This window comes from Mustela erminea, chromosome 1 (genome assembly GCF_009829155.1).
Source record: "Mustela erminea isolate mMusErm1 chromosome 1, mMusErm1.Pri, whole genome shotgun sequence".
Classification (NCBI taxonomy): domain Eukaryota; kingdom Metazoa; phylum Chordata; class Mammalia; order Carnivora; family Mustelidae; genus Mustela; species Mustela erminea.
Genome location: NC_045614.1, coordinates 31698477 through 31723978, shown reverse-complemented (window position 1 = coordinate 31723978; position 25502 = coordinate 31698477). Strand labels below are relative to the sequence as shown.

Here is a 25502-nt window from a genome sequence, read left to right as displayed (position 1 = left end):
ATCCCCAGGGGTACAGGTCTGTGAATCGCCAGGTTTACACACTTTACAGCACTCACCAAAGCACATACCCTCCTCAATGTCCATAACCCCACCCCCCTTCTCCCAACTGTTTGTGTGTTCTTTTTATATGCTGGATGCAGACCCTTTTTGAATAGGTGATTTAGAAGATTTTTCTCCCATTCTGTGGGTTGGCTTTTCACTTTTATTTATTTATTTTTAAGCTTTAAATAAATGTTTTTATTTTACAAAATAATCATACTTAAGAGCCATACATTTATGCCAAAGAGGATGCCAGTACTCAAAAAATAATTATGGGACTCTAATGTTGAACTTTTCCTGAACAAGTTATGAATCACATTAGAAAAATCATTCAATTCTTTATCAGATCGTGATGCTATTGAATCAAGACTATGCTGTTCAGTCTGATCATTTATATAATTCATTAAATATAATAAGAGGTATTAGTTACTACCTTTTGTCAGATACTATACATATCTAAGTTATTCAAATTTTATTTTAACTACTTTTTTTTAAAAATTTTGATGAAATCCAATTTATCTATTTTTAATTGCTTATATTGTCAATGTCATATCTAAGCAACCACTGCCTGACTAAAAAGTACATAAAGATTTATTCCTATGGTTTCTTCTAAGAGTTTTATAGTTTTAGATTTTACATGGTCTATGATCTGTTTTGAGTTAATATTTTTACACAGTGTGAGGTAGGGGTCCAACTTCATTCTTCTGCATGCAGATATTCAGTTGTCCCTGCACCATTTGTCAAAAAGATTATTTTTCTCCATTACTATGGCTGGCACCCTTGTTGAAAACCAACTGAATGTATATGTCAAGGCTGATTTCTGTATCTCAATTCTATTCCATTGGTCTATATGTTTACCTGTAGGCTAATACGCACCACATTTTCTTCTGATTTTTTTCAAATAGAGAAATGCATTCCACTACGGCATTTAATAAGCTATTTAAGAGGGAAAAAAAGACCCAAGGGTCAAAAAATTTAATCAATTATTTTTCCCTCTGTATTTAATAACTGAAAATCATTTTCAGAGCCAGTAGAAGGAATAACAGATCATCATATCCTATTTAAAAAGCTCTTTTTTGCTGATGGATCTTTTTCCCTACCCATACAAATTTCCAGGAAGTTATATTTTTAGAATAACATTATCCATTCCTGCCTTTAATGTACATTTATTAAGGACCTACGTTTTGTAAGGATAGGTAATCCAAATGCTTCAGAAATGAATTTCTAAGGTTAATAACCATGTCGATAACTGTGTATGTGAGTGTATATGTAGTGTTCTCATTTTCCACATCAACATTGTATGTATTTTACCTTAGGTCTGCCATTTACTGTTTCTGTACCCTCGGGCAAGTTACATAATTTCTTTGACTCCTAGTTTCCTATTACCAAGAGTATACTCTCATTGAGTTCTTATAAATATCAAATGAGAAACACATGTAAAGATTTTAGTAGAGCATCTGATACACAGAAGAACTTACTAAACCATTATTAGGTGTAACCTGCACTGGAAGAATAAGGAAAGCCCTGAGATTCTTCATATTCTCTCAGAACCTACTTTAAAAGAAAAAAAAAAAAAAAAAGCTTTAGCCATTAATATTAGTAGGAAATGTTCAAAAGTATCTGTTGACAAAATGTAATTTTCAGGTGTTAAAGTGAAAACTGGAAAAGGACAATAAGTAATTCCTAGAGTTCTAGTTCACCAGAAGGTTGTTAATTTTTCCTCCTCCTAGCTGTAACTTGGTTCTATACTCATATCAAAAAGTAGAAAAAAGGGTTGACAGAAAATCAGTTACCTAAATTTCTGATTTAGTCATTATCTGGTGACTTCTTCCAAGGTTGTTCGTTTCCTCTTTCTATTAAAAAGATGGCTCTCTAAGCAATTTAGCAAGGTAAAACAACCTCCTAAGATACATCGGCGATATGCATGTGGGTAAAACATTTGACAGCACATGTCCAAATGTGTTGTATTTGAATTTCAGCTCTAATTTACTGACAAATAAAAGTTTTCTAGTGTCTCATCTTCCACACTACTTATAATATAGTGTTGTTCCTTAAAGTAGTTTTCTAATGTGGATATTTTCCAAGACATGACCGTAGTGGACATGAGCCTCATTTTGGTTGTCAAGCACTCATTTTTCCTTCTTTTCCTAACATTTGATTTCCTTTCAGGGAATCACATCTTTTGGGGGATTGTCCTTCTTCTACAGAAGGGACATTCTCAAGCCAAGAGTTAAGTATACGACTCATCTTAAACCAACTAGATTGTTTTTCTGGATTTTGGACCTTGAATGACATGACGTAAGGATGGGAAGAAGGGCTGAATTGAATCACGCCTATAGCAACACATTGACTCAACTATGTAGGAATTAAAGCCATTCCTTCATTTTTATTGTACATGTGCCTTGAACTGCCCGGTTTCCGGTATTTTCTAAGCCCAGTTCCTGAGTGTTCCCTTTCTTTTTGTGAACTTTTCTATGTCCTTCCAATAAATGATTTCACTTTCGTTACTCAAAGGCAGTTTCTGTTACTTGCAATTTCAAGAATTCTTGGTAGCACGAAGTCTGCCTCCAGCCTTGCCCATTCCCAGACCCTCCAAAAGAAGCAGGGCTCCACAAGTGCGTTTTCCATATGTATTTGTTGACTTCTTTAATCTCCCCCAAAGGCTCACCCTTAGATTTTCTTGAAATTCTCCTATTCCTTTTAAGTCCCCAAATCTCTTACGTGTTCCAGAACTTTCTTTCAAAGGATTTAGTAAGACCTTGTAGAATAGGAGAAAGTGACATTTGAGAATGATAGAGAAAATCACAAAATCCTTCTTCCACTTCAATATCTATTGAAGACCTGCCAAACCCTGTCCTAGATGCTAGAAATACAAAATGACTAGGACAGAGTCTTGTTCCTTAGACAGCCTGGAGTCTACTAGGGGAGATAAAGCCCACAGAAATAACATTAATGCCATAGAGACTGTGATAAGAGCTATAATTGAGGTACAGATCAAGTGCTCTAGGAGCACAAAGGGGGGAAGATTAATTCAGGCTGGAAGGATTGGGGATTTCAGGGGAAGAGATGAAATTTCGAGCTAACTAATCCTACTGTAAGTGCCCCATGGCCAATTATCTCCATGAAATGGAGTTTGCAAAATTAAGCCTGACCTGTAGAAGTTAGTATGTTTTCTCTTAGCATGGCATAGTACAGTTTCTGAGGTTTATGTCTTCTTGGGCAATGTGCTAAATTGATTAGGACAGGACTGAGCAAATAAGGAAGTCAGACTTTGCTGGTCTGTGCCTTAATATGCCTGGGGGGCCTGGTCTTTGCATCTTTTTAGTCAGTGGGACTAAATGGCAACTGACCATGGCCTAGATTGGGGCCACTGTGTTTCTTAGCAGGCTTTAAATATGGTTTAAAATTAAATAACAGCTCCAAGGAGCTGCTTGGGCTTATTTTCTTTAAATGGAGACAGTAGCAAGGGTGGAACCTGCAAGTTGTTTTCAGCTGCCTTGAAAAAGATACTCATTTCATATTCTTTTATGTCCACATCTTCTTCTTTTTTTCTGCCCACACAGTGAAGGCAAATTTCTTCTTCATTTTACCAGAGAAAGGGTGCTCTGAATTCATCTAGGATGGACAATCAGTCTGACAGAACAGGCTTGAAAAACTTATTACTGCTCGTGGCCATACTTGTAGAGGTTTTGCGTGAAATGTTCCTTTCATGCTGGTAACCTCTAAGATGTGAGGGAGCAGTGTTATTTGGAGCACAAAATGTTGTGTACCTAGGTGACAATGAATTCATCTACCCAGCTAGAGAGAATATAATTGAAAGAGGAAAAGCCACTTATTTTTTTTTTAAAGTTCTGTTTTTTCAAAAGAGTGGTTTAATTTGATCAAATAAGTAGCCCAATGACCCCTCCGCCCACCTACATAATTCACATTCTGGACAGTGTTTACATTAGTCTTTCATCGGGCAAAAGGAAAGACAAAGAATAGGAGGTCACTGCTTCTTATCAAACTGGGGAGAAAGACATTGGAAAACCTTGTTTTATTGAACCGTGTTGTGTGTGCACACACTAGCGAGGAACCTAGAGGGGTTCATATTCCCAGAAACTTCTTGGGAATGACATAACATTCTCATAGATATAAGCAGAAAAGTGAGAGAAGGCTTCATTAGGAAGCCTTCATTCTAATGCTGCCCTATTTTCCCAACATTAGGGTCCCGAATCTTCTGCTTAGTTCAGTGATCCCTCAGAACGTCCTCAAGATGCTTATCACATGTGAAAAGGGTGATCATGGAAAAGGCAGAGGGTCTTCAGACCTCTGACCCTTCATTTGTTCCCAGTGCTGACTGGGGCAAAGGCGACCTTTGAAGTTTGTCTGATAGGGCAGGGGAGACTTGGGCCCAATGAGTGCATAGGGATGCTATTATGGGTTGGATTGTGTCCTCCAAAAATATATATGTTGAAGTCCTAAACACCAGTACTCCAGAATGTGACCTTATTTGGAAACTCGTTAAGATGAGGTCATCCTGGAATAGGGTGGGTCCCTAATCCAACATGGGTGTTGTCCAAGTAAGTAGAAGGCCACATGAAAACAGAGACACAAAGAGAATACTGCAGGATGAGGGCAGCAGAGGCTGGAGAGAAGCAGCTGCAAGCCAAGGAATGCTAAAGACTTCCAGCAACCACCAGAAACTAGGAAGAGGCAAGGAATGATTCCCCTGCAGTTTTCAGAGGGAGCATTTCCTGCTGACACTTGGATTTCAAACATCTAAGACTCTAGTACTGTAAGATAAACGTCTGTTGCTTGAATCCACTCAGTTTGTGGGATTTGTTAGAGCAGCTCTGGGAAACTAATACATTTGCTTCTAACTCTCATATCCTGTGCTCTGTTGACCCGTGTGACACAGATGTGCAGTTTCCCGGACCCCTATATACCTGTCTCCTCCTCTTCACTATTAGATGTAAGGTTCCCTAGAACTATGCACATGTCCTAAGTTAACCATATGCTTTCCTACCTCCACAAATGTGTTTCCTTTCTGGCACAGCCAGGACCCAGGGTTCCTGGCCTGCTCATCATCCAAAGTCAGCTTTGACTCTCCTCTAAAGCAAGTGTGAATTAGTGTGTGAGAATAACCTTGTCCTCCCAATTGGTTTCTTTGTACCAGCCTCTGTTTGCTGCTGAACTAGGTCATTGAATGTCTAATTTCTCTCTATATTATAATTTTAAAAGTGGAGACTCTGTTTGACTCCTTTTATACCTCTGAAAGTCTTGCTTCTCAAATTATGGTCCTCAAACTAGGAGCATCAGATCACAGGATCTCTGTCCCCATCCCAGACCTCTAAATTGGAATCTTCATTGTAACAAATTCCAGTGAGATTATTTGCGTGGCAAAATTTGAGAAGGACTCCCCTAGAGGACCTGGGGATACCAGCTACCTTAATTGAATACATGCTTCCCTTTTGCGGTATTACTGAGCATTTTTACTTACATCATTCCAAATTATTCATCTGAACAATTCTATTAACAATTCTGAGAGGTAGGTATTACTACTTTCCATTATATAAATGAAAAAATTAGAGAGAAGGTGGACTGGAAATTGTGGGGAGACCTCCTACCTCTTCTCCACTGGAGCACAACTCCTGTGACTTGACCTACATAGTGGTTTTTCAGTCAACAATCGTAACTTCCCTGAGAGTTGCAATTTCTGGGGAACATCTGAGCATCTGTCACAGAGACAGACTTCTTTTTGCTATTTCAACACTAGTTGATGAACTCAGGTCTCTCCAGACACTACCTCAAACAGGGTTCCATGGAAACACTAAATTTGGGAAATGCTACAAATTACACAGACTTCTTGAACATTAATTATGTAGAGTCACCATTAAAGGCTTTATTACTTGACCTCAGTAAATATACCTACTTAACTATTTAACTCAGTTTTCCCAAAAGTTTATGTGGCTCCATATTGTGGTTGTGTAACAGCCATTAACATTCTGTGAAACACACTTTGGTTTAAAATGAGATGTTAATGACAAAGGGAGATGAAGAGGGAGACTCTGTGAGAGAGAGAGGAAGGAGGTTAGGGAGAGAGGATATTTCTCTCCTGCTGTTAGCTTCCAAGTGGATGTTTTCTCAAAATCAAAATCAGATATTAGCATGTGGGAAGGGAGCTAGGGACCAGCAAGAGCTTCTGAACCACTGGGAAGGATGGTTCATTTGTCTATGCATTATTTAATATCATAAAGTCCTCCCTAGAATCTTCTCTTCCAGGCTGTAACTCAAGACAAAGACCCTCGATAAAATTAAGTAGGATGTTAACTTGGAAGCACATTGGGAGGCTAGAGTGCCACATTAAATCATATTAACTTCTAAAAATGGACACTGAGGTCATGAGCTTCACACATGGGGGGCACAATACTACAAAGTAGCAGGATACCACCATGCAAAGAACATTAATTACCCATCAGGAGGTTGCTGGGAAGAAGGAGCAGGAAGGCATGTGCACTTGGCCATCAGGGGAAATCTCTTTTCAAGGATACTTTTGCTCTTGAGGTGAAGGGCTGCATCAAGAGCCTTTTTGCTTTTGCTGGGCTCTTGATAGCTCTGAGGGTAGATTTATTTGGATTTTTGGTGCTGATGGAGAGCAGGTCTCTATCCACAGTGCTGCTCAGGACTCTGGCAAGCAATGTCACCATTCTCTGGAGTTTTTTTTTTTTTTTTTTTTTTTTTGGTGTATTTATTTATTTATTTGAGAGAGAGAACACGAGCAGGGTGAGGGGCAGAGGGAGAAGCAGACTCCCCACTGAGCAGAGCGCCTGATCTGGGGGCTTGATCTCGGGACTCTAGGATCATGACCTGAGCTGAAGGCAGTTGCTCAACTGATGAGCCACCCAACTGTCCCTCTCAAGTTTTTAATCAAGGTCACTCATCCTTTTCATGCAAATCTAGGGCAGCAATTGGTTGCTGTCTGCCTGCTTACAGTGGAAATGACAGGGTGGGGTTTTCCAGATATTTTTGTTATAGAAAGAAAAAGGATTTGAGATTGGCTGTTTGAAAGCAGAAATACCTTCCAGAAGCTCTTCTCTGTGAGGGCATGGACACAATAAATGAAAGCAGGCAAATAGAAAGGGCTACATGAATTTTCCAGTAAAGCCCATAGATTTTTTTTTCAAAATGCTCTGGGATCTCATTTTCCCAATTTATTTGCTGCTACTATTCTGCCTGGATTTACTCCAGTTGTCTCCTCTCTCTGGAATACCCGGCCCCCATTTCTGCTGGCTGAAACCACCCATTTTTTCCAAGGTCCTGTCAAACTTGTCCTTCTTTGAGAAGGATTTCCTGATTGCCTCTGGAGAAACAAATGCTGGCAATGAGTCTGAATCAAATTCTGAAAGGAATGGCACTTCTGGAACATGCTATTGAACCCTAGGAAGAAACATTATTGGTTAAGTGAAGATCTGAGGAAAGACTCCTTAGAACTTCTAGTGAGAACATCCTACTTGCTTCACGACCAAACCCTGCAGTCAAGCCATGTTGTCTCAAAGAGAAGGTTAGCATCTCATGGCACCTAAAGGGTAGAATGCCAACCATTCTGTCTAGTTTGCTCAACTCTAAACACTTTTGGGACGGTGCCTGGCACATGGCAGACATGCCTTAACCCTTTGTGGAATGAAGAAAATGTATCATGCTTCTGCTGTCCAGATTGTATAGCTTTGTGTGGGACCTGGCTAATCTGGTGCACCTGATCCTGCTACCCACCTCCAGCCAGAGCAGGCAGGGAAGGGAACTATCAGCAGTGAAGGTGCCTGCTCTTGCATTCTCTTTCCAAAGCATCGGTGCTCAATTGGGACTGTCCACAAGAACCAGTTAGGGAGCAACACATTGACATGGCAATATATTGACTTAGCCACACCTGCAGAGATTGTGGCTTAATTATTCTCGGCTAAGGCTCAATTATCTGGGGTTTCAAAAGCTCCAAAGTGATTCTAATGTTGCCAGGCTGAGAGCCTGAGAACTGCTTTCTAGGAAAGTAAGCATTTTCACATCCATTTTTTTAGAAAGAAAAATCTAGAGTTTCAGCTGTCTGGGATTGCATGACAACTAGTATTTAGAGGTGATGTAGATACATGGTTTAGGAATATATAGGAATATAGTGGAGTTGAGATTCTCTGTGCGAGGCATAGTGTATTAAACAAGACAGTAGGGAAAGTGCTATGAAACAGACGAGGATGGTGGCATAATAAGTGACTGCTGAGGAGGTGTATGTGTGGGGGTAGATGGGGGGTTGCATGAATGAGGTGGTGAGGGAGGGCAACCTCATCACAGAGGTCAGGCTTTCTCTAAGAGGGGTTATTTTAATTGAAATGTGAAAGACAAAACCGAACTAGCCAAGCAAAAATCTAGGAAAAGTGTTCAGATCAGAAGGAATGGCAAGTACAAAGGCCCTGAGGCAGTAGTATATTGGAGGAATTGTGAGCCAGAGAAGAATGGTAAGAAATGAATTCAGAGCTGTTAATTTCAGTAATTCGCTATTTGTTTCCTCAGCAACTGAGATCACTTTTTCTTTATAAAAATTAACCTTATTCTTAAAATCTCTGTAATCATATGCTACTCTCCAGATAGATTCTGCAGAGCTGGGATGTCCTTCAACCTTTATGGTTTGCCATATCATAGTCTACATTCTCTATGTCCTATTCAATTGCCACCGCCTTTAGAAAGCCCTCCATGATCATTCATGATGGAAGCAATCTCTCTCCTCTCTAAGCCACCACAGCCCATTACCTTCACCTTTCTAATGGGTTGTAGCTCTTTGTCTTATGTATCTTTCTCAGCCTGCTATCTTTCTGCTACTACCTGCCCCTTGCTAGGATCTAACCTCAGTTTTGATTTATCTGGTAGTCCCTTGCTCGTTGCTCTGGGATAGCCTTGCATTGTGCAGGGCTCAAACAATGTTTATGGAAGAGTTACTTATGTGCACTCAATTCCTTTCAACAAGAATAAGAGCAATCCAAAAAACCTAAGTGCACACATGGTAATTAAAGCAACAAAAAAAATTGTATTGGCTCTCTGCCTCTGAGTGTGTTGTTGACTTGCAGACAATAGCTTCTGATCACTCACCTTTGGAAGAACATATGACAATTCAAATGAAAAACGTCAACCCAGGCAGTTTTAGGAAAGCCAACTCATTTGTTGACTAAAAATGATCCAAATAGTCAGAAATGAAGACTGCCAGGAAAATGAAGTGCCATCCTTTTAACCTACTTAAACAGACACTTGCGAGTAGTGTAGAAGAGAACAGAAGGCAGAATGAAAACAAGAGAATAAATAAAAATATTGTGGATTCACTTGCCATGGTCAGTGGTGTGTGACAAGGCACTCTGTAGCCAGCCTGACTTCTACACCTGTGGATTCTTCCAAAAAGATGCCCTTCATGGGCAGGGACCTTATTATCGGATACTATTTGATTGCCAAAGTCAATCTTATTCAATCCTACTACTGCCCTGAAGAATGGTCAGCACCATTCCATTTTATAAACGTTGAAACTGACCTGTTGTTCTGGAGACACCATGGCTTGTGCATGTGGCAATGCGCTTTGGGACTAATAGTCTGGACTCTACTTCCAGCTCCACGCACTTGCTGTGTCGGACTGAGTAACATCTAATGATGTTACTATTGTTTCTTCTTTACAATGTTGAGAGAGTAGGCCAAGTCCACAGATGTAAAACACTAAGGACACTACCACATACACAGTCGGCATTCAGTACATGTTAGCTTATTCTGTAATTTGCCCAAGGCTGACAGGTGCTAAGGCAATGATTGGAATTTAGGTGTGTAAGGGAAAATACTAAGCAGCAATGGTCTTAAGTTAATGGAGTTAGCAATGCCCTTGGAAGCAGGAGAAATCACCCTAATTTTGCTCCCGTATAACTTGAGTGTAGCTGAACGAACAGATCATTTCCTTTGCACCCTTTCTTTCTTGCTTGTCCAAGTTAGAACCCTTTGTGCTTGGTTCAGCAGCACATATACTAAAATAAGAAGCATACAGAGAAGATTAGCATGGCCCCTGTGCGAGGATGACATACAAGTTAGAACCCTTCAGATAAGCAGGGCTGGAACACTATTAGAGCCCTCCATAAACAAGGCTGTGTAGTGCAAGGTGAAGTGTGTCCATTCCCTCCTCTGGATATTTGGAATCAAGAATTCAGAGATTTCCAGGTTTGGTGGGGGAATCATAGAATTTTTAGTATATTACTGATGAGCTCACACTTGCCATGCTTTCTGCTAAGCTTCCATTCACCCCTGCTCCCCTGCTCCACGTTATCTCCTGTAGAGAAGGGGGATGGACTTAGAGAGACAGAACATGATTCTGTGAGTTTCCTCTAATTAGAGACTTCAAGTTTGAAACAATGTATGCTACGTGGTCCCGTTGAATCTCCCAAGATTCTGAAAGACCCTGAGACCACTGCTGTATATGTGAAATCAGAGGAAGTAGGAGTTGTTTTTGTGATGTTTGTACCCCACTCCCATGAAAACACTCCGTTCAGTACATGCATTTATTGTCCTATTTGCCACACCAGACAGTGCTTATTTATTTCCTGATTTGTCTTCCTTTCTGTGTTATGAGTGCTCAAGGGCATAAAATGTATCCAGCACATGGGAGTGATTAGAATCTCCAGCTCAGAAATCAGGTATATCCATCTGCAGCTCCGATAACCTCTCCTTTCTGACTTTGTTCAGATAAATCAAAGTACGGCCCAGAACCTCTATGTTTGGGGGCAGCTTTCACCTGGTTCAGGTTGGTGTCCTAGATTACAAAAGGTGACATGAATATGCATATTTCTTTTCTTTCTTTTTAAAAAAAGATTTTATTTATTTATTTGAGAGAGAGAGTGAGAGAGAGCATGAGAGGGGCAAGGGTCAGAGGGAGAAGCAGACTCCCCATGGAGCTGGGAGCCCTTTGTGGGACTCGATCCCGGGACTCTGGGATCATGACCTGAGCCGAAGGTAGTCGCTTAACCAACTGAGCCACCCAGGCACGTGAATGTGCATATTTCTATTGAAAATTCAAAGCTCTATCAGATTCTCATATTGAGGGAGACATAGTTCTATAAGAAGTAAAGAAGTTCTGCTGTTAATCAGTTAAAATTAAGTTTAGGAAGCTTCTAGATTCTTTATAGCACTCTTTATAGTAAAAAAGGGGATTATTATATCCTCAGTTTCTGTATTAGGAGAATCAGTTCTTATATCCCTTTTATGCATTTCTAGTACAGATTCACTTAATGTAGGATTAACGTAGGATTTTCTCTGTTTCTTAAAATATCTTTTCCTCCATGATCATACATTGAGATGTAATTTTATGTGCCAAGCACCTTATAAAGCACTTGGAAAGTATATTAGCTCATTTAACCAACATAGTGATTCTCCAAATAAATATTAGTGTCTCTCCATTACAAAGAAAAGGAAACTGGAACTTTGAGGTAAGACTGGTTCTAAAGCTGTCTTTTTGTGCTTATACACCGTATGCCATACTGTCTTCATGTCTGTTTAGAGCTCTTTGTTTATGGAGATGAGCTCACCCAGTCCATTATTTGGTCTATAAAACATCTGGGTCTAGAGATGTCAGAATTCTACTTTAGAAATCTGTCTAGATACAGGTAGGTAGATCATTCTGAGACCATTTTCCCTTTGAGTCAGAATGTTAACTTCCCTGAACAAATAGGTCTTGCTCTTATAAACAGATTTTGCAAGGAAGGCTAAATGACATCCCACAGACAATACTATTCAAAGGTTTCATGAATATATATTATATTGTTGGGTAAAAAGAGAGGAATATTTGAATACATTAAGGATTTTAATGAAAACATGAACCACCTGTAAAACAAGAAAAAAGTTGTTTTCTAACAACATTTGGAAAGGTAAATGTATACAAAACTGATATTAAAAAAAGAAAGACAAAATTGAGGGAAGATAAATAGAACTAAGTTAGATGCAGACTAATCATAGTTATTGGAACTCTGCTCTGACATATTAAACTGCAAAACTGAGTGCTAGAAGGGAGTTTAAGAAGGGAGGAAAGGTCATGGTCTTTGACATTTCCCAAATATATGTAGCCAGAAAAAGAGACTAATCCGGTGTTTACTGTCCAAGCTGAGCAAAGACCGGGAAAGAGCTTCTTCAACTTGGAGTGTTCTAACCCAAACCAAGACAACGGCATGAGTTAGTTCAATTTTGGGCAGGTGCTTTTCTGTATACCTAATGCTCACAAAAATTTCATGTTTTTAAACAGCAAATCTAACTTCAGAAATTTTTGTTGGAAAAAAAAATTATTTAAAAAAGAACTGGGATCCTGGGTGGCTCAGTTGGTTGGAGCAACTGCCTTTGGCTCAGGTCATGATCCTGGAATCCCAGGATCTAGTCCTGCATTGGGCTCCCTGCTCCGTGGGGAGTCTGCTTCTCTCTTTGACCCTCCCGTCTCTTGTGCTCTCTCTCTCTCTCAAATAAATACATAAATTCTTAAAAAAAAAAAAAAGACCTATCATGGCTATGCATAAAGGATGTTTGATTGCAGCACTGTTGATCCTAGTACAATTAATTGTTGGATTAATTGTTGATTGGAACCCAAATACTTGTTCATAGGGGATTAGCGAAATTTGTAGAAAGGGGGACTCTATGGTCATATTGATGTAAAAAAATTATTTTAAATATCCACAATGCATTTAGCTTAAGATGTATGTTAGAAAACACACTCAGGTTGATAAAAATAAATTAATATCAATATAATATACACATACACACACGTACATACAAAATTTGTAAGGGGCAAACAAATATGGTATGTCTTTTCATCGGTGTGCTTTTCTGAATTATCCAAATTCTCTGCAACAAGTTTCTGTTGGCTATTAATAAAAACAGAATTCATTAAAAAAAATATCAAAGATGTTAATCATTCACAATACATATTATCGCGGCTTAACCTTCCCTGTTCCTTTACCCAGGCCCAAAGCACACAGATATGCCTCCCATTTCCACTAACGGGCAACTTAGGGAAAAGAATTCCACAATCTTATACTTTTTCCATTTAAGAAAAGACTGTTTTCATTATTCATACCCAGATGACTAGGACAGGGAAAAGAAGAGAAAAGCTGACCATACTGATACCAGTCTTCCAGATAATAACTATAACTGTCCCATTTAGCACTGGGGCAATACCTAGGGTCTTCAAAGCTGTCTCTGAAGTTATCTAATTAAACAAAGTAAGGAGGACAATGATGAGAGTGGAAGATTTAATCTGGGAAGCATGAGGGGGCCTCTGGATACTAAGGAGAGGAAATCAACAGAGGCATAGTAACGAGAGGGGCCAAATGAGACATTCAGTTGCAAGCAAATAGCATAATAAGCTCGTAAAAATTTTGAGGGCTAAAAGCAAAAATCACAAATTAAGAAGAGAAGGAGAAAACAGAGAATGACAAAATTAGTAGAAATGGAGGAAGGGAAAGCTGTTCAAAGTTTTTACATAACCATATTGCTTCTAGAACCCAACATCATTAATCCACTTAATGATTCTTTGTAAATATTTGAATGAAGAACCATTCCTGTGACCCTGGGACTCACATAATTTCACAAGCCTTAAACATCAGGCCTGCCAATCAGAATTACCAATGACATTTATCTCTGTAACAGAGGGAGAACATTAAACATACATCACAGACTCACATTCTTGGGGGATGCCATAGAGGCCAGCCAGCCCCTGCCCTGTGATCAAATTTAAATGCACTGAGAAAACAAGCACATCAGAGGCTATCCAAAGAGCAAGTCTCAGGCATCCTAAGAGCAGGTTATTCATCAGGAACTCAGGGAAAATGCTGAGGGGGGGGAAAAAAAAGAAAGAAAAATAAAAAGGCTTATCTGGAACCTGGTTGATCCAGTTCTTCACTTAATTACTGGTTCCAAATGGCTTGCTCCTACAATATATATTAATTATTCCAACCTGGGAAGATGTATGAGCTGTTCCCTTGAAGTTCTTTCCAGGTTCGAAAGGGAGGGGATGGTATTCCCAATAAACCTTGATTAGTGGAGGGAAATCCACAAGTGGGAGTGGCGGGGCCAAGGCCATTTATGCGCTGGGAATTGAAAGCCAAAGTAGGTACACTTCAGTAGGTGCAAGATGTAGAATTTTTTTAGAGTTGCTCCATTTTCCATGACTTTCCTCTGACTTACTTTGTCCCTTTCAGTAGGTTTAAAGGTGTGCAGTGATACCCTGCCCATCCTGTAGACAGGCGTCTCAACATCTTTCTTTTTTTTTTCCCCCTCATCAAAACATACAGACCTGCAGTTAAAATACGGCTGCCAATTACCAAGGGTAAGCTGCCGGGCCCTGAATTCACACAGGTCAGAAGGCAGAGGAGAAAAAGTGCAAGGCAGTAAACATACCTATGTGCTTTGATCATATCTGCAGGCACATAGCCTTATTGCCTATTTTTTTGGGGGGGGGGCAAGGGGTGCTTTACTGATCAAAAAGCAACAGACTCCTAGCTCTCTGCTTGGAATATTGCTCACCGCATTTCTGATATCTGACCTGGAGCAGGAGAGGTGGGCTGGCCAGCTTGCATCACTGTAGTGGATACCAAGCACATTAGGAGCATTTTCAGTCATGTTTATGAATTAAATATAAAGGGATTCATTTTTGCAAGATGCCCTATGGGGCATTCAAACGTTCCTACTCGTCATTATCATGGTCTATTTGATCTGTCCTTTTTTTCTCGCTCTCTCCCTGCCCTCCTCCTTTCCTTCCTCCCCTCCTCCTCTCCTTGCTTTATTTACTCATTCCTCTTATGCACAACCACTAAAGGTCTTTGATGCTGTGGATCACTGGGGAGAAATATTCTGCCTTAGCCTTCACTTTGCTTTGCCTCTTGTATTACACTGGATCTGCCTCCCTTCCATACATCCATTGAGAGCAGACTCTGAAGTATAAACAAATTTTTTCATTTGTTTAGACAAAGTGGCACTAGAAAATGAAAATCACAAAGCACATTCACAAGAAAGAGAAATTAAGACGACTCCTGTATGCTCTACAGCCCTATATGATCAGACTTGCCTTGTCTCTGTCTTCCCAGGTGATTGGGAGTTGGTCACAGGCCAAATGAAGGTGTACAGGAGAATCAGTTGCCTTCAACACCTATGCATTAGTTTCCTAGGGCTGCCACAACAATTTGCCATAAACGGGGTGGCTTAGAGCAACTGAAATTTACTCTGTCACAATTCTGGAGGCCAAAAATCAGAAATCAGCAGTTTTCAGCATACCTAAAGTATCAGTAGGACTGGTTCCTTCTAGAGGTTCTAAGGGAGAATCTAATCCATCTCCCTCCCCTAGCTTCTGGTGGCTGCCAGAAAGTCTTAGCATTCCTTGATTAGTAGAGGCATCATTCGAATCTCTGCCTGTATCTTCACATGGTCTTCCTCTGTGTCTCTGTGTGTTCTTTCCTTTATTTTATAAGGATACTCGTCATTGGATTGAGGGCCCTCCCTAAATCCAGAATGAGCTCATCTCAAGGCATTTAATTACATCAGCAAAGATTATATTTCCAAATAAGGGCACATTCACAAGTACTGGGGGTTAGGACTTAGACATTTTTGTGGTGGGCACTATTTGACCTGTATTTGTCCTTGTTCTCTTCTCCATCATATTACCAAAGTTGAGCAAAAGCAAAAAAACCCCATAAAGGTCCTATAACATGCAGAGAGAATATGAAAGGACACAGTGTCCTCACAGAGTGTCCTTACAAAGTCTTCTTTGTAAGCAAAGATTGGAAACATCTAAGTGTCCATCAATAGGAGGCTTGGTTAAATAAATTTGGTTCATCTCCCCAATGGAATAACATGCAGTTACTAAAAAGAACAAAGCAGGGCCTACATGAATTGAGATGGAAATATCTCCTAAATATGTTGCAAAGATAATTAAGCAGATTATAGAACAAAATGCATGTCATTCATTCATTTAAAAAAAAGCAAATTATAAACAACAAACCCATATAATTCTCCTTTTGGGGAATTTCTCTGTTCCTATGTCAGTTATGTGATTCTGAGAAGGGGGACTGCCAATCAGTCTCTTAATCCCCTTTCTGTGCCATAAAGAGTATCCTGATCTGGACAATCACGGCATCCTATTCTGCTAAACACAGTGATGGGATGGAGATTGGGGTGAAAACCAAGCTGGCTAATTAGAAGTCTTCCAAAGATTTTTAAAAATTCGAATTTTGAGGAGGAAAAAGTCTCTTGCCTGTTTTCTATGGCTTCTGGAACAACAAACTACTACAAGCTTTGAGGCCTAATAGAACACAAAGTTATTATCTCATCATCCTGTAGGTGAGAAATATGATTCACGTCTCAAGATAGCAGTGAGGTTGTGTTCCCTTCTGGAGCCTCTACAGGAGAATCCATATCCTTTCCCAGCTAGCTCGATCTACAGGCCCTCACTTCCTTGGCTCCTGGTCCCATTCCTCCATCTTCAAAACCAGCAACAGAAGTTCAAATCTTTCTCATATTACATCTTTCCAACCTTGCTACCACTGTCATATCTCCTTCTCTGATTCTAATTCTTCTACCTACATCTTTTACCTTTAAGAACCCTTGTGATTCCTTTGGGCCCACCCGGAGAATCCAGGATAACATCCATAGTTTTAGGTCAGTTGATGAACAATTTTAATTCCATCTGCAATCTTAACTCTCCTTTGCTATGTCAGGGAACATATTTTAGGTTCAGGCGATGACAATGACATTGGGAGGTGGGGGTGGGTATTGTTCTGTCACCAATCTGGCAGTAAACCCAGGCCTGCCAATAGCTATCCTCTCTAACACAGGGAGAAACACCATTGAGGAGGGAAAAATGAGGCATTGCCAAGAGATAGAGAAATGACTGCAGTTGAGACCACCCTGTTGGAGTTCCTTGATCTGGCCATTCCTAAAGCCAACACACCTCACCTCAGTATGACTGTGTAAGTGAAGAGATTCCTCCCACCTGTTTAAAACATTTTTGAATTGCGTTTCTCTCATTTATAATTGAAAGACTCCTAATTACTTGTGTGTATATGTGTTTCATATGCATTTACATATGTCTAGAAAAATCCAGAATTGCAGATAATAGAATTGGAGTGACTGATATAAGGTAGCTTTCATTTTTAACAAGTATATTGTATGACTGTTATACAATGGCACATATTGCTTGTGTAATTGTAAAAGTGAAGAAAAAATAAGAGACTGTTACATTAAAAGTTAAGTTCATCCAGGGCTTCAAGGTCCAGATTAAGAAGCAGAAACCTCACATATTTCTTTTTCGTTTGGTGCTTTTAAATAGTACATGAGTCCATTGAAGAACCCATAATTACAAGTTGCTTCTTAGGCCCTGATAATATACTTTATCCTTTAAGAAAGCTATTTAGATGGGACCGCAGATGATAAAAGGCCTATGCTCAGAGAGACAAAGAAGTTGCTGGCTCACATCCGCAGACCTGACGTGTCCCTGTCTGGGTCTGCATGGCAGGCCGTGAAAGCACAAGTTTGTCCTAGTTCCATTTCTTGCGTCTTCGGACTATAAATAGGTGCATTATGGGAATCCAAGTTAAAAGAAAAGGAGGAGAAACAAATGCCTGCATTTCCCTTAACAAAACAAAGAGACAAAAGCAGCCTGGACTCCAACTGCATTAAAATAGGGGAACAGAACAGTTTGTTAAAATGTCACAATTAAGAACGCTGAAGAATTCTCCTACTGGACTTGGCACAGTGGGATGCGATATGCTGGATCTGAATTCCCTTATTTTCTCTGTGATGAGGCCTCATGGCTAGAAAACCCATCAACACGCACGGGGCATTTCCATGTCACTTCCCTAAAAGAGACCATCCGAGTGCCCTCGTCAGGGAGCAAGAGGCATCATGATTCAAATGTGGGCCTTTCTGGTGCATGGGTCCATGATTCTCAAAGAACGTTTCAGAACCACTCAGGGACCTTGTTAACCACCCAGATTCTCAGGTTTTTCTTATTTCTGACTGCCACTCTATTCTAATATCCCAGGTCATAAGAAACTAAGACTGGGAGGCATTTCAGTGAGTAACCATTATTGCCCACAGGTTTAAGAAACAAACAAGGAACCTCACACTCTATTACAAAGAAAGTCAGCAAAACTCAACCCTTCTATAGAGAAGTAATTAATTTTTAAAATGTTAAATTCACCAGGCTGTAGGCAATTATTCAAATTTCAAGGAAAGAATCAAATTTTATTGATCAAACCTTTCTAGACTCACATCAAGAAATTGCAAGTGGGAGGCATAGTTTCAAAACCCTCTGTTTTCTGCTGAAATATCCTTATCCTCACAGCATAGCTCATTCACATTTATGCTTTGTTTGGCTGCAGGGCTGGCCATTCAGAATGCTATCGCCTCCTTTAAACCAGATGTTGAAAAACAACAGTCAAGGTCTCCTCTGTGGCTGAGTTGGACTGGACTCATTTCTAAGTAACGAACAAGTAAACGCAGGGCATCATTTTTACTTGCTCATTGTTCCCTCTATTCGAGAGTCTGCTGAAACTAAAGAACAGAAAGAATCAGAATGCAACCAAAGGGGAGCTGGGTTCAGATGTAGACCCTGCCTCAGTTCACTTTCCTACCTCCAACACCCAGCTCTGTCCCCCCAACCTCACAGCACTTACCTACTAATTACTATATAATTGACTTATTTACTAAAGCTACAGTTTAGGTCAGTCACTTCCTCTTCAGCATGGGAACTCCTGAAAGCTGAGAGTTTTTGTCAGTTTTGTGCATAGAACAATGCCTGGAACATATGAAAGCTCCTAAGTGAGGGAAGGGAGGAAGAGGACTTTATACTGGGCAAGAAGAAAACCCTTATAGAAAGAAGCAGAAATAAAAGATGCACAGGGAATGTGGAAGCCACCAGCTATACGTGGCTATTGAGAATGCACAAAGGGGCTAGTCTGAACTGATACTGGGTTTTGAAGACTTAGGACCAAAGAGAATGTAAAAGATCTCATTAACAATTTTCTATGTTGAGTGCATGCTGAAGTGATAATGTTTTGGGTATTATTAAAATCAATTTCTCCCATTTCTTTTTACTTCCTTTAATTTGGCTACTAGCCATTTTAAAATGACATTTGTGACTCATATTCATGGCTCACACTGTATTTTTTTTTTTTTTTTTTTTTAAGTAGGCTCCATGCCCAATTTGGGGCTTGAACTCATGACCATGAGTTCAAGAGTCGTATCCTCTGCAAACTGAGCCAGCCAGGCACCCACACTGTATTTTTAAAGGTTCGTGATGGAATTTCTCAGTCTCATCATTTTTTTTCTTTGGTTTTTTTTTTTTTTCTGCTATCTTTATTTTTAACTTTCTATTTTGAACTAATTTCAGAATGACAAAAAATTAGCAGAGAATTATACAGTTAATGTATAAGCTTCCCCCAAACTCCTAGAGTTAATATCTCATAATACTTTTAACTGAAACTACAGACCTTATTCAAATTTCAACAATTTTCCTTTTAATGTCCTTTTTCTTTTTCGGAATCTGATTTAGGATTCCACACTGCATTTACATAACCCTGTGTAAGTTTAAGGTACACAACATGACAACTTGATCTGTGTATATACTGCAAAATAATTATCACCGTAAGTTTAGTTAACACCTCCAATACCTCACTAATGACCTTTTGTGTGTGTGTGATGAGAATATTAAAGATATTGGCAACTTTGAAGTAGGTGATATAGTACAGTTGACTATAGTTACCATGCTGTCCATTAGAACCCCAGAATTTATCCATCCTATAACTGGAAGGTTGTATCCTTTACCAATATCTCCCCATTTACCCCATTTCCAGCCACCATTCTACTCTGTTTCTATGAATTTGGCTTTTTCAGATTCTATACTGTCTTCCTCTGACTTATTTCACTTAGCAGAATGTCCTCAAGGTCCATCCAGATGTTGCGAATAACAGATTTCATTTTTTAATGGGCAAATAATGCTCCATTGCATATAAATATACATATATTTCCCTATAATATATAAATGTTAATATATAAGTATACATGCACACACATATATAAATGTGACCCCCACATAATACATTTTCTTTGTCTGTTTACCTGTTGATATTTCCATGTCTCACCTCTTATGAATGGTGCTGCAGTGAACAGGGAAGTGCAGATATCTTTCTGAAATTGTGTGAATCCTTTCTTTGAAAAGCATTTAATAGGGCATTTTCTCAAAAGCTGTTTGGGGGATCACTGGCCAAACTCATCTATTGAGTGGGGGAAAAGCAGTGTTCCTCGAAGGACAATCAGGACTCGCTGCATGCAAGTGACAAATGTTTCCTTTTGTGGCACCCTGCTGAGATGTAGGAATTGCAAACTTAGGAGGAAGCATATTTCCTCCATCAGCCACCTCTGTTCTTTCCCACTGTCTACTCAGCATACTGGGGCTCACGTCCCATCGACAATTCCTCTCACAGATTTGCTCTTACGAGGCTGAAGTCAGGAAAAGGAAAAAGGAGGGAGGAAAAAAGCAGGGTCCAACTTTGGAATCAAGAATGATTTGCATTCAAGAATGATCTCTGCACTGTGATAATATCCAGAAGAATGACAAGTGAGCCCAGAACAACAGATGGAGATACATTTATTGATGGGTAGAGGTTTCAGCTCAGGCATAAAATCTTTGGGGACATGTAAATATAAAAATCAGTAAAAAGGTTTACAAAGAAGGCCCTTCATGAGACATTAACATCTTCGATTAAACTATCTCGCTGTTGGAATGCTGTTGGCTGGAAATGAGAGCCAGTTGGAATGGAGTAATTTGCTTAAAGACACTAACTATTGATAACCGGTAAATCTTTCAAAGGGTGAGGAGAGATTAAAATGTTTATCATGTATCTAAACTACTTTACAATGGAAGCATGCTGTTGTAGAAATGGCCTTCACTATATGGATTAACTCTTTTAATACACAGAAAGTGTTTAATGTAGACATTTTTCAAGATACAAATAGCAGACACTCAAAGAACCTCTGCATTCAAATGATTGGTCCTGCTCTTTATCCAACCCTCAACCTTGCTCTAAGAAGCTATCAGTCATTCCTTTCCCAGTGGGGCCCCCGTCATGGCCAGAATAGAATCCTGTCTGATACAAGTTTCTCCCATAACTCATTTTCTCTTCCTTCCAGGTTGTGTGGAAGTGTGGAAAGTAGGAAAAAGAGTTAGTGTTTTGGAGCTGGGTATAGTCGTATTGGCATCCTCATTTCAAAATTTACTAGTTCTGTGTCCTGAACCACATGGAATTGCCAACATTCATGTGGGTTTGATTGGTGAAAACGACAGTTTCACATGGTTTAGTCTAACACCTGAACTTCTGAGCTTTGGTTTCCTTGCTTAAAAGCAGGACTAATGCTGCCTTTAATTGTGAAAATTACAGGTGTGTAAAGCACTTGGCACAGTCCTTGGACAGAGTGGGAGCTCAGTAAATGGCAATTGCTATCATGATTCACTTAGAGTATGTCTCACATACTCTTTCTTCCTCCTTCTTTCCCAGTTCAGTTATTGTCCTTTACTCAAATGCAGTCACTTTAATAACTTCCTTTTTTTCTCTTTGACCTCTTTCTTAACCATCTCAGAAATCTCTCTACACTGTTCTGCTCTCTTTCCATCCCTTCCCCCATACCCTCTGTCCACATGAACCACAAAGGAACCTCATCACAACTACTGAGTGTAAGAGTAATGGGGGGGGGAGGGGAGACATACCGCTGTCAATGATAAGACAGTGAAACATTAAGAAATACTATTAGATTCCATAAAGAACCTTTGCCATTAACCTCAAAGGCCCTTCAAAGTTCCCAAAGCAGCTTTCACAGTGTCCATAGAAGTCCCTCCTATCATCTCTTCGATTGCTAATTAGAAATGGCTTTTCTTTTAGTATGGATTTCCAGACATATCTTAAAGATTATATTCAGTTTTGTAGCAACCTTTTAATTAATTATCTGGCATCTGTGTTGTTCGCTGTAAATGCATGCCATTTTAGACTACTGGAGCTTATTAGGCTGGTCTTGGAACCTCACACTCTACACTGCAAGTGGAAAATGATGACTTATAAATGAACTTTGGAAATGCAATTTATTTGTAAATTTGGAGTAAACCACATTGTTAAAATCCTGTGAGAACAAAGAAAGATGGTACAGGTGGTGTCTCATTTGCTTTATTTTGTGAATTACAAATCCTAAACTAAAGCAAGTTGGTGCTTAGTATCTCTTTACAAAAAGTTATTTTGGGTGATTAGAAAGTTTCTGAAATGTTGTTTGCAAGATCTCTATAAAGTAACTGTAGTTTCTCTCTACTCTTAGTTGACAAGGGCTCTTCATTTTAAAACCTCCTCAAAAGCACATGGCCTGAATATGGGCATTCATAGGAGATTTTTAAATTTACCAGCACATTATTTTTTAAAAATTTTCATTTCAAAAGTGAACTCAATTAACTCATTAAAATGTCATCCTATTATACATATTGTCTACTTGTTGGAGACTTGGGAATGTGCATTTTATGTGCAATTATTTTTAATAAAAATCCACTGGATTCACAAATTAATAGGGAATATTGCCTTGCACTGGGTAAACTGAAATCTACATTATTGCTGGGTGTGACTGAAAACAATATTTTATCCATATAAATTAATACAAGTATCATTGGTAGTGTTTTCAGACTTATCATGTAATTTCATCCACCGGCTCCTCTTTAAGATTACTTATATAATTATAACATTTATTCACGTGAGTGTTGTTATGTTGTTAGTTTGGGGGGAAACCCTTATTTCCTATACTGTTTAATTCAGTGGAAACAACTATCTTAAGTTTTGTTTATGTTACAAAATAACACATTTAAACTATAACAAGGTATAAACAAGTAACAACACCATAACTAGGGGGGATTGGGGGGCTCAGTTGGGAGAGCATGCAACTCTTGGTCTCTGAGTTGTAAATTTCAATCCCACAATGGGTGTAAAGATTACTTAAAATACAAATCTTAAAAGATAAATCCCCAAATTGGAACTAGAGGACTAAAACTCTACCCCTTTAAAATTATGGCTTGCTACAAAATAATTGTAGAAAGTGGCTTCAACAGACAAGTAGTACAAAAACAACTGACATCAAATTTTCAAAAAAGACTTTGCTACTATTTAAGGTGCAAAAAGGCCATTTTTTAAAAATTTAAATTCAATTAACATATAATGTATTATATGGTTTCAGAGGTAGAGGTCAATGATTCATCAGTTCTATGTAATATCCACTGCTCATTACATCACGTGCCCTCCTTAATGCCCATCACGCAGTTACCTCTCTCCCCCCACCTCCCCCACCAGCAACCCTCAGTTTGTTTCCTATGATTAAGAGTCTCTTATGGATTGCCTCCCTCCAAAAAAGCTATTCTTATATTGTACAATTATAAGATGAGCCACAGTATTTTGTCAACATTTGAATTATAAAATGGCTTGGATCTACACTGTTCAATATAAATATAATGGAAACTGCAATGGGAGATGGATGTGTAACTTTAAATTTTCTAGTAGCTACATTTAAAACATAAAAACAAACAGGTAAAATTAATTTAAATAATTAATTTAAACCAATATATTTAAAATACTACCATGTCAATGTCTAATCAATATAAAACATTATAAATGAAATTTTTAACATTTTTTTCATTTTTTTCCACTTATAGCAGAACTCCATTCAGATTAGCCACATGTCACATGTTCAGTAGTCACATGTAACAAGTGTATAATAGCCCAAGTCTTGATCTTTGTCAATAAAGAGCTTAAGGTATTCAAATCAAGCCTAATTTCTCCTGTTCATCTAGTAGTATCTTCTGAATGCCTATTATTTTCTAATATTACACTAAATTCTTCGAGTATTTTGAACAATAGACCCTAGGTAACAACATAGAAAATCAACTCTGATTCAACATAGAATTTTCTACAACTAAGTGTCCTTAAAGTCATTATACCCCCACTTTATCTAAAGTAAGAGTTACTATGATAAACATTGAGGTAACAAAGGTTAATGATGATAGCAAAGGCTTACATCTATTAAGCACTTACCATGAGTTAGACATTGTTCACATGTGAGAACTTTCACTTAATTCTTAGGTTAACCCTAGAAGGTGGGTGCTATGATACTCAGAACTGTAAACTCCTAATGTGGGTTTCACCAATGTGAATAGTGCTTCTCATCCCCCATGCAATGCAGTAATAGTGGACTATACTTATTCAGAACTTGCTATGGGTCAGGCACTAATATTAAGCAATTAAGCATCATTATTTCACTAAATTTCCCTAAAACCTTATATGATGGGGATTATTAATTCCATTTTTCCAAGTTAGGTAATCGATTCAGAAAGTATAATTATCTTATACAAAGACTGTAGCCAATAAGTGGAACTAAGTCTTTGCTCATGCCATGCTATTTACTATAATGTATAGTCTATTTATGCATAGCTCATTTTGGACAAAAGGTGTTTTTCTGGGGGCTCCCTTATACACTTGGAAAGACAAGGCTTACTTGCTAGAAATAATTATAAATTATTTTGAGCACAATACAAATTGTGTGGTTCTAATAAATAGTGCAGATAAGTTTAGTAGGAAGAGATGGATCATTCTGGAACAAAGATTAAGGGAGAAAATGTTCTTTTTGGTTTTAAATGCCAGCATTGCCCAAGTGGCACTTATATCAGGAACCCACATATACAATCATTACAATAACTGCATTTATTATAAGGCCTGCTGTTTGTTGACTGCTTTATCTTTGGCAAAGCTTTGGACATTTCTGGCTTTTGCGATCCATATTATTACCTTAAGAGGGCAGGGGAAATATATGTTCATTCTATTGTTGAGGAGTAAAAGAGACTGACGTGTCTAGGACTGCATAGTAGCTCTTGGGTGAAAGAGCCAAGTTCAAGTCAGGTTTTGTTCATCTGAGTCTAGCATGCTTTCCTCTATGTCAGCGTTTTCAAGAATCTGGTACAAGCAGCCCTAGTGGTTGTTAGCCATAAACAGGCCTGCTCTTTATTTTGGTAACATTTATCTTTATGGATATTAGAAAAATATATAGAGTATAGCAAACCATTCTTTCAAGGGCTTTATTGCTTAGCATGTATTAAGTTACAAAAGTGAGTTTAACCAAATAAAAATGATAAGTAAATAATAGCCTAGGTAGTATGTGCATATGGTACAAACCTAATCAAAATTTGGGAAAGGCCACCTTATATAATGCCATATACTTCCTAGTAAAAATTATTACTTGTAGTTTCTATTACTTGGTGCAGGTTCCAAGGGGCAAGTTGTACATTTAATTTTTTCTTTGCTTCCAAAAGAACATGTACCACCAATGGTGAGTAAAGCATCTTATACCCTCAGCATTATTCCATTTGAACT

General features: G+C 38.8%; 1 protein-coding gene and 1 non-coding gene across 2 annotated transcripts in view; one reads left to right on the top strand and one right to left on the bottom strand.

Moving 5' to 3' along the window:
• Positions 1 to 25502, bottom strand: part of SYNPR (synaptoporin) — a 313963-nt gene that overhangs the window by 74301 nt on the left and 214160 nt on the right. The gene's annotated exons all lie outside the window — the stretch shown is intronic.
• LOC116581529 lies at positions 10035 to 10138 on the top strand. Its single transcript, XR_004282090.1, has one exon. It is a non-coding gene; the product is annotated as a U6 spliceosomal RNA (small nuclear RNA).